Source organism: Podarcis liolepis (genome assembly GCF_965112155.1).
Source record: "Podarcis liolepis genome assembly, chromosome: 1".
Classification (NCBI taxonomy): Eukaryota; Metazoa; Chordata; class Lepidosauria; order Squamata; family Lacertidae; genus Podarcis; species Podarcis liolepis.
This window is the reverse complement of record NC_139554.1, coordinates 138,664,397-138,674,539: the sequence shown is the minus strand read 5'-3', so window position 1 is coordinate 138,674,539 and position 10,143 is coordinate 138,664,397.

Genomic DNA, 10,143 nt, shown 5'->3' with positions numbered 1-10,143 from the left:
ACTGAAGAACCTTAGCATGTAAAGAAGAACCTTAGCACTGGTGTCACCTGGACATTCTTCCCCAGATGATGTTCTCTCTCTTGCAGAGTCTGGAAGCATCGCCTCCCCCCTCTGCTCCGATGTCAGTTCCCTGACATCCACCTCCCTCCCAGGGCCCTCCCCTCCCCCCGTCCTTCCCTCTGACGGTGATGGGGGAAACCCTCGGAAAGAACTCTCCTCTCCATCTGACGACTCGAACACCCCTCTCCATTTGCTGCTGTCTCTCCCCTCTTCCCAATCGGATTCTTCTCCGGGCCCATCCCCTCCCTCCTCTTCGGAGGCGGGAAAACCCGCAAACTCTTCCTCCTCATCTGTGGTGCCAAATTGCTCCCACCAGAATCTCTCTGGTGGTTTGGGCTTTCTCGGGTACCTGCTATGAAACTCTTCCTGCAGATACCCATCCCTCATCTCTTCTGCTGGGACCCATGCGTTTTCCTCATCTGGCTCCCCCTCCCATGCCACCAAATACTCCACCCTCCCTCCTTTCCACCTGGAATCGAGAATTTCTGCTGCATGGCCACTGAGTTCCCTTTCCTCCATCTGTGGATGCAAGGGTGTTCCATTTTGCTGACCCAGAGATTCCCTCCCTTCCCTGAACGGTGAGAGTAAGGACCTGTGAAACATGGGGTGCAGTTTCATGTGAGATGGCAATTTGAGCCTAAAGGCCACCGGATTAACTTGCTGGGCTACTTCGAACGGTCCCAGTCTCTTTGGCCGTAGCTTCTTGCACCCTCCTTTGAATGGTAACCCTTTGGTGGACAACCACACCTGGTCCCCCACTCTTATGTTTTCTCCCTCCCTCCGGTGCCTGTCTGCCTGCTTCTTGTACTCTTCTTTGGCTCTCTCCAGGTTTAACTTAAGCTGCTGGTGTAAAGCCTCCATCTCTTCAACAAACTTTTCCGCTGCGGGATCACTCCAACTTCCCTCCCCTTCCCCTGGGGAAGCCCTGGGGTGACACCCGTAATTTGCCATAAACGGACTCATCCCTGTGGACACATGTTCTGCGTTATTGTATGCAAACTCAGCCAGCGCTAATTTGTCCACCCAATCCTTCTCCCTCTCGTTGATGTAGCAGCGTAGATATTGTTGCAGCACGCTGTTCACTCTCTCTGCCTGTCCGTTGGTCTCTGGATGCCGGGCCGTTGAGAAAACCACCTCCACGTCCAGCAGACTCATAAGCTTCCTCCAGAATCTGGACATGAATTGCCGGCCTCTGTCAGATAAAATCCTCAAGGGGGCGCCATGCAACCTGAAAACATGCTCTACAAACAACTTGGCCGTTTCTTCGGCAGTCACCGCATGCGAGCACGCAATAAAATGGCACATTTTGGTCATCAAATCAACTACCACCATTACTGCCGTTTCCCCCCTGGCTTTGGGTAAATCCGTCATAAAGTCAATTGATACCACCTCCCATGGCCTCTCTGGTGTTGGTAAGGGCTCCAGTAACCCCGCAGGTGCTGACCTCTCCCCCTTCGCTCTCTGGCAGCACTGGCACCCTCGTACATACAGCTTCACATCCTCCCTCACTCGTGGCCACCAAAACTGCCTGGTGACCAGTAGCATAGTTTTATGTTGCCCAAAATGTCCTGCCGTGGGGTTGTCATGCATCTGTTTGAGTATTCTGCTTCTCAAATCCCCCTCAGGTATGTACAATGCCCCCTTATAGTACAGTGCTCCGTCCTTTACTTCAAACCCCCCCTGAGTTTCCCCAGTAATACCAATTTCTCGGATTTTGGTTTGTGCATATTGATCATCCCTCGTCAACCCGGCCAGCTCTTGCCTCCCTACGAACACTCCCCCACACACCCATTTGTCCTCGGGTATGACATGACGTGCTTCTGGCCCTCCCTCCCCTTCCTCGTATTCGGGCTTGCGGGAGAGGGCGTCTGCTCTGACATTTTCCTTCCCCGGCACGTACCTAATTTCAAAATTAAACTTGGAAAACTCCTGAGCCCACCACACCTGTCGTTGGTTAAGCACTCTTGCCGTTCTCCAATATTCCAGGTTCTTGTGGTCAGTACACACCTGGACCTTGTGCTGTGCGCCTATGAGGAAATGTCTCCACCGTCGAAAAGCCTCGTGAATTGCCAGCAGCTCTCGATCGTGCACTGTGTAGTTTTGCTCTGACTTGTTAAGCTTCCTGGAAAAGAAGGCACACGGTTTCCACTCCCCATCTGCCTGCTGGAGCAATATCCCCCCTACAGCTCTGTCTGATGCATCCGTCTCTAGCCTCATCGGCTTCCGCAGATCCACGTGTAGGAGCTGCTCTTCCGACGCGAACGCCTTCTTAAGCTTTTCAAAGGAATGCTGGGCCTCCTCCGCCCATACAAACTTCTTCTTGCTGCTGAGACAATCCGTTATGCGTGCTTAGATGGGCGAAGTTCTTGATAAACTTCCTGTAAAAATTTGCAAACCCCAAGAACCTCTGCACGTCCTTCCGGTTCTTGGGAGGCTGCCAATCTAGCACGGCCTGCACCTTGCCTGGGTCCATTGCCAGACCTTTGTCTGACAATCTGTAGCCCAGGAACTCCACCTCTCGTGCATGGAATTGGCATTTCTCCAGTTTGACCCACAGCTGATGCTCCTGCAGCCTTTTCAGCACTTCTCTGACATCTTTCACATGCTGCTCCTCATTCTCTGAGTAGATGAGTACATCGTCCAGGAAAGCCACACAATTCTTGTACAGCAGGGACCCCAGCACGTGGTGCATGAAAGCTTGAAAGGTGCTGGATCCCGATTGTAAACCGAAGGGCATAACTAAGTACTCAAAGGCTCCCAGAGGGGTGAACATGGTGGTTTTCCATTCATCCCCCTCCCTCATCCTTATCAAGTTGTACGCCCCCCGCAGGTCCAGCTTGGTAAAAATCTTCCCCTTCCTTACCCTGGCCAAAATGTCATCAATTCTGGGCATTGGGAAGGTCACTGGTTCCGACACGCTGTTCAACCCGCGAAAGTCCACTACGAGCCTGGGCTCTGGGGAGTCTCGCTTGTCCACAAAGAACACTGGACTACCCCCCACCGCCCTCGATTCCCTTATGAACCCTCGCTTCAGGTTCTTGTCAATAAACTTCCGCAATTCCTGCATCTCCCTATCCGACATGGCGTACAGCTTACCCACTGGCAGCTGAGCGTCTGGGAGCAAGTTGATCTGGCAATCAAAGGGCCTGTGGGGTGGTAACCGATCCGCCTCCTTCTCGCTGAAGACTTCTTCCAAGTCCGCATACTGAGGTGGTACCTTCCCTCTTTCCCCTGCTGCCACCCCTGCCACCCTGGCTACTGCCATCCTCAGGCTTTCTCCTCCATGGCAGTGCTCTACGCAGTGGGCCGACCCAAAGGTGACTGTTCGCTGGTGCCACCCTACTACTGGGTCATGCAGTGACAGCCAACTCATTCTCAGTATGATGGGTGGTCCTGCTAAGGTGGCTACGTGAAAGGCAATTGTCTCTGTGTGTCTAGAAACTGTCATCTTCATAGGAGGGGTCTGGTGGGTCACTTCCCCTCCCAAAAGTTCTCTCCCATCAATCGTGGTTACTTGCAGGGGATGTTCTAGAGGCACCACCTGTAGCTGGTGTTCTAGCGCAAAATCCTTGCTAAAGAAGTTGCAAGAGCTGCCTGAATCCAGCAGCGCCTTCACTTTGATGGGGTGTCCGTTTGGGAGTTCTAGCACCACCTCTATGGCGATGGCTGCTCGGGGAGGGTCAGGTTTGGGCACTTCTACTGGTTGCTCGCCTGGCTGCTGTGCTCGCCTTCCTGCAGCCAAGCCTTGCCGTTTCCCGGCGCCTCCTTCTTTTCCTCCTCACTCCCCACTGCCCCCACCATTCCTTGCCACACCTTCTTCTGAGGGCATGCTCTGGCAAAATGTCCCGGCTGCTGGCATAGGAAACACCTCTTACTGGTTTCCCCCTCCTTCTTACGCACCTCGCTGGAGTTTGAAAATCCGCGCGCGCTCACTCCTCCAATCTCCATTGGCTCCTCGGGCGGCCCAGTAGACGCTGGCATGTCTGGAATGCGGTTGTCATGCCAACGCTCTGCTCTCCCTTCCCGCCTTTCCAGAGCGCGCGTCTCTTGACGGACTCCCACAGAGAGCGCCAACTTGGTCAGCTGGTCCATCGATTGCGGGCGGGGTGAGCGGGAAAGTTCGTCTCTCACCCAAGGGGATAAGCCCTCCTCAAATAACATTTGTACTGGTTCCGAACTCAGTTCCCACCCAAGTTTATGGATCAGCATAGCAAATCTCGACCAGTACTCTCTCACTGACTGATTTCCTTGTTTGCACCCCATCAGTTCTTTGCGCGTCACACTCAATTCTACATCACTTGAGAACATGTGATCCATCAAGGAAAAGAACTTTCTCAGGTTCTTCAAGGCAGCGTTCTCTGCCGCCATTAGGGGTCGAACCCAATCTCTGGCCCTCCCCTGCAGGTGCCCCACCATGAAAGCGACTCTTCCCCCATCGTCGGCAAATTCATCATGCTGCAGATCCAGCGCATACTGCACTTCTGTTTTAAAAGCGTTATAGTCTCTGGGGTTGCCCCCAAACGACTGCACAAGTCCCGGTACCTTTCTTGCGATGGGGGTAATCTTCCCCTGGGCATCATGTGTCCTCCTTTCATCCAGCTGCGCCGCTAGTAGAGCCAGTTGCTGCTCCAAGTCTCGGTTTCTCTCCTCCAGACTCTGTCTGCCTCTGGCTCCCTCTCCTGCGCCTGCTCCTCCGGTTTGACTCATGACTGTTCCCCAGTCCTCTTGCACACAAGCAACGTAAGAGACTCACGGATTGCTGTCACGGGAATTGGGGTTGCTTGTGTGTAAACCTCTAGCTGTTCCAAACTGCTTAGGGTCGGTTGTGTCTTTCCCTGACTGAGCAGCTCGGGTGCTGCTGCTGCTCAGTCGCTCGACGAATCCGTGAGTGGGCGTCTCCTAAATTTCCTCCAGCATAATTCCTTGACGGACAACCTACGCCTCGCCTCTCTGCGCGTAACCCTTCTGCGCAGAGTGGGCGTGCCTAGTGGTGCTCCTTCACCCTGCTCACTGACTTCACTGCCAGAGTCTCGGAGCCTCTCCTCCGAGATGCTTTCTCCCTCTCCCTTCTTCCTGGTGTCACCTGGACATTCTTCCCCAGATGACGTTCTCTCTCTTGCAGAGTCTGGAAGCATCGCCTCCCCCCTCTGCTCCGATGTCAGTTCCCTGACAGATACATATATGTTCAAATTTTTATCTTTAAACAATTTGCAGAACTGCAAACTATCCAAACAAAGAATGGTAAAGTTCCCCAAATAATTTAGATTATCTTTCTCACCTCAGTGCATATAAACCTACAGATAACAAACTTGTCTCTGTCAGCCAGCTACCACCTAATTTTGAAATAACCCATTGTACCTTTAAGGAAATTCTGAAACAGTTATATCTATCTCCAAGTGAATAGCATAAAGGGCAGTAAAAGCACACCAGGTCTTTGATCTAGCCTGATCGGCATACTGAAATGCAGTAATTTGTTGTTGCTGTTTTTTTACATTTTTATTAATTTTAAATATAATCATACAGTTTTATCCAAATTTTACCTAATTTTAACAAAATACCAATTTTGACTTCCTTCAGCTTCTCTGGTAATCATCCATTTTTACCCTGCAATACGCATTGCTTTAATTGCATTGCCATTTGTCTTCCCTCCCCTTCTATTTTCTTTCAGCAATACCTCTAAGAATTTTACAGTGCTTCTTGAAACCCCACTAGCGTTGTTTGTACCTCACATATATTTTTCAGATAATCTACAAATTTTCCCCAATCCTCGATGAACTTTTGGTTTTGGGCATATCTTATTTTCCCAGTCAGTTTATCCAGTTCCGCATAATCAGTTAATTTCATTCTCCATTCTTGAATCGTCGGTATTTCCTCTTGTTTCCATTTCTGAGCCAATAGAGTTCTTGCTGCCGTAACTGCATACTGGAAAAGCTTACAGTCTTTTCTTCGAATGTCTTTACCTGTAATCCCTAAAAGAAAGGCTTCTGGTTTCTTAACAAAAGTGTATTTTAACATCTTTTTCAATTCATTATATATTACTTCCCAGAAACTCTTTACTTTCTTACATTCCCACCACATATGGTAGAATGTTCCCTCTTTTCCTTTACATTTCCAACACTTATTACATGTTTTATACATTTTTGCCAATTTTACCGGAGTAATATACCATCTGTAAAACATTTTCATTACATTTTCCTTCAATCCCATGCATGCAGTAAATTTTAAATTTTCTTTCCATAATTTTTCCCAATCTTCAAATTGGATGTTATATCCAAAGTCTTTGGCCCACTGTATCATTACCGATTTAACCTCTTCATCTTTCGTAAACCATTCTAGCAACATTTTATACATTTTTGACAGAGTTTTATATTCATTATTTATTATCTCTACTTGGAACCTTGAATCTTTTTCTGCATAACCACTTTCCTTTATGTCTTTTTTAAACATTTCATTTACCTGAAAATAATGCAACCAATCATACACATAATCTTTAACATATACATATGGTTTTAGTTTCCATTTTCCTCCTTCTTTAATTGTTAATTCTCCGTATGTGGCCCAGTTCCCTCTCATATTTATTTTCTTTACACTCATAACCTCTAACGAAGATAGCCAATGTGGAACTCTTGGCTCCAGAAGGTTTTTGTACCTGTCCCATACTTCTATTAATGAACTCCTGAAAATGTGGTTCCCAAATCCTTTATGAACTTTCTTCTTGTCACACCATAAGTAAACGTGCCACCCAAATCTGTTATCATAACCTTCTAAGTCCAATAATTCCGTGTTTTCTAATTTAATCCATTCCTTTAACCAGCAAAGACAAGCTGCTTCATAATATAACTTCATGTCTGGCAGGGCGAAGCCTCCCCTTTCCTTCGCATCTGTTAAAAATTCATATTTTATTCTTGGCTTCTTGCCCTGCCAGATATACCTTGAAATCGTTCTTTGCCACTCTTTAAAAATCCCTACCCCCTTAATAATGGGAATAGTCTGAAATAAAAATAACATCTTTGGGAGCACATTCATCTTTATCGTAGATATTCTGCCCCAAAAGGACAGCTTCATTCTACCCCACACCTCCAAGTCATTCTTAATTTCTTTCCACATCTGAACATAATTATTCTGGAACAGGTCAATATTTTTAGGAGTTAACCAAATTCCTAGGTATTTTACTTTCAAAATGCAGTAATTTGTTGGCCCTATAAAAAAATACCAGCTAGATATTCTGTGGACATAGTTTGAAACCTAAGTTACGTAAACATTAACAGGGGGGCGGCATCCACGGATAAACGTTGTTGTCTGACTTAGCTTTAACATATCAAGCCAAAGACTTTGAATTATGCATGTATTTGGTTTATTTTGGCATTTTCAGCAAAAATTACACCACAGATCTCTTGACCCCAAAAAGCCCTATTCAGGCATCCATTGTGTGAGCGGGGGCCTGTTCCCTAGCCTTGCTGCACCCCTCCACATATTGGGGGGCTTTATGCACGCTTTAGAACCCCTTAAGGGGAGGATGAGGTTAAATCACGCGGAGGGCCTACAATGAGTAGAAAAGGTTTCCCACTGTAGACATTCAGCCTGCAATATATAGAGGATTGTTTGAAAATGCCACCATGTAGGGTCAGGGAGTGCAGCCCCCCATTCTGCCCATCATGTGATGGCAAATGCGTGAGGGGAAAAGCCCCAAAGAAGAAAGGGGTACCCACAGATACCAGTGTTATCGGAGGTGCCTTGAGATGCAGGCGATACCAAGTCTCTGTGCTCAAAGCTGTGGTCTGCTAGCCTCCTACTAGTCTGATATAAATCCATTTTGCCTAAAAAAAGATCCCAGTGATCTCTTAGGTGTCTGCCATATAAGGAAAAGTGCTGCCATTTTTTCCTTGTGTTTGCAGCTGTTGCTAATAAGCACTTATAGCATGCATGGAATGTGGAACGCGGCTCAGCCATTCAGTCTGTCTCAAGGGGGGCGGGACGTAGAAGAATTTTCAAGAAGTCCTCTGAGCAGAATGTTAGACGTAGCAGCTGCTATGAAGCAAAGGGTTAGCGTTGGCCATCTGACATATCTGAAGATTTATCAGTCTTGCTTATCTCTGCATGCCTCTTGCAAAGAGTATTCCTTTGTGGTATGCATTAATAGAATTGTTGGAAGGGTCCCCAGGGGTCATCTAGTCTAACCCCTGCAATGCAGGAATCTCAACAGTTCCCCATCCAATCTGAAACTATACTGGATCCTGCTTAGCTTTGCAAACGTGATAGCAGTTTTATTCTCATACATTTCAGCAAAGGCATTGTGGCCACATCTACCCCAAATGTTTCATTTTGGTAACGTTTCTGCTTGACTGCTGTAACATAGGGGGGGGGGGTGTTGCAACATCTCAAAGCTATGACGACACTTTTTCATTTTGTGTAAGCCTTTCAGACTCTAAGCTTGAGGGCAGGGTCTGTCATTTTTTATTTATTCCTAAGCTGTGGGTTAAACCACAGAGCTAGGGCTTGCTGATCAGAAGGTCGGCGGTTTGAATCCCTGCGATGGGGTGAGCTCCCATTGCTTGGTTCCAGCTCCTGCCAACCTAGCAGTTCGAAAGCACGTCCAAGTGCAAGTAGATAAATAGGTACCACTCCGGTGGGAAGGTAAACGTCGTTTCCGTGCGCTGCTCTGGTTTGCCAGAAGCGGCTTTGTCATGCTGGCCACATGACCTGGAAGCTGTACGCCAGCTCCCTCGGCCAGTAAAGCGAGATGAGCGCCGCAACCCCAGAGTCGGTCACGACTGGACCTAATGGTCAGGGGTCTCTTTACCTTTACCTAAGCTTTATTCCTAGGAGCTTTTCTGGCTAAAGGATGGGAATAAATGACCCATACAACTATGGAAATGTGTGATGCAACCACTGTTTGCCTTCCCCTTTATGTAGGATTCCATGATAGAGGTTGAGGGGACGCTTAGTAGGGATGATAGTTCCTCAGAACAGAGAGAAAAGGCTCACACGCTAAACTTCTGCAACCATGCTGCTGTTAAAATCAGATGACTGGACCCATTTAAAATCAGCAGCAGTAAATCCTAAGAGCCAAGGAACACTGACACTCTGAAAGGGAGCAGAATCATGCAGAACTTGAAAGCCGAAGCATTTAATTGTTGCATGGCTGAGCAGCTTTTATACTTCACAAGACGCTCTGGGTGGGTGGGTGGAGGCACAGGGCTCCAGTTTTGACTTCAACAGACTAACAGATTTTTGAATCTGGTGACTTTAATGGTTTACATTATCCTTAAGAAGCATCCCAGTGTTTGCTCATGAGAGGCAAGAACCCACCAGACGGCGGCACCACCTGCTGGAGAAGCAGCAGCCCATTAAGCGCCTCTAAACAATTTTATCAAATGTGTAACAAAGATTTATAGGCAGGTTGTAATCATGTTGTAAGTCTATAAAAATAACAAATAACACAGGGTGATAAGCAACATTTGTCATACTCTGAGTAGGCCCATTATAATTTGTGGCTTAAGCAGCCTCTAAGTATGACAAACATTACACATCACCCTTGTTCACTGTAAACCCAATATGCATGCTAATTCTTCCACACTTTAAGAACTAAAATCTTTTTTATTTGTGGAATTTTTGATTTTAGGATATGAGTATTGAACATAAGCATGCACACACATATACATGGGCACGTGAAAGATGAAAAATAAGAGTCTATTCTTCAGGGTTGCACTTTATTAAATGTCTCACAGCTTCCAGCCAATGAGCCATTTCCCCCTGCAGTTTCAAAAACATGTAACATATAAGCTGGTACAAATATTTCTAAATTAAAAGCTGTAGCCATGGTGACTCCGTGGCACACAGGTTCTCCAAAGCTGTCGTGGTGAACCTCCTTGGTTAAAATAAAGCTGTAGCTGAGGACATAGGCAAGCACTAGGCACTGCCTGCTCTCATCTTGGCTCTGGCGTGAAATAGAGGGAAGCAGTTCTCAAAGCAGGAACCCATAAAAGGGGCTTCACAACAAACTTTGTGAGTGCACGTGGGTGCAGCTACTGATTTTGAGAGGGGTATGTGTACCTCTGTGCTCTATCAATGCATGTTGGGCTG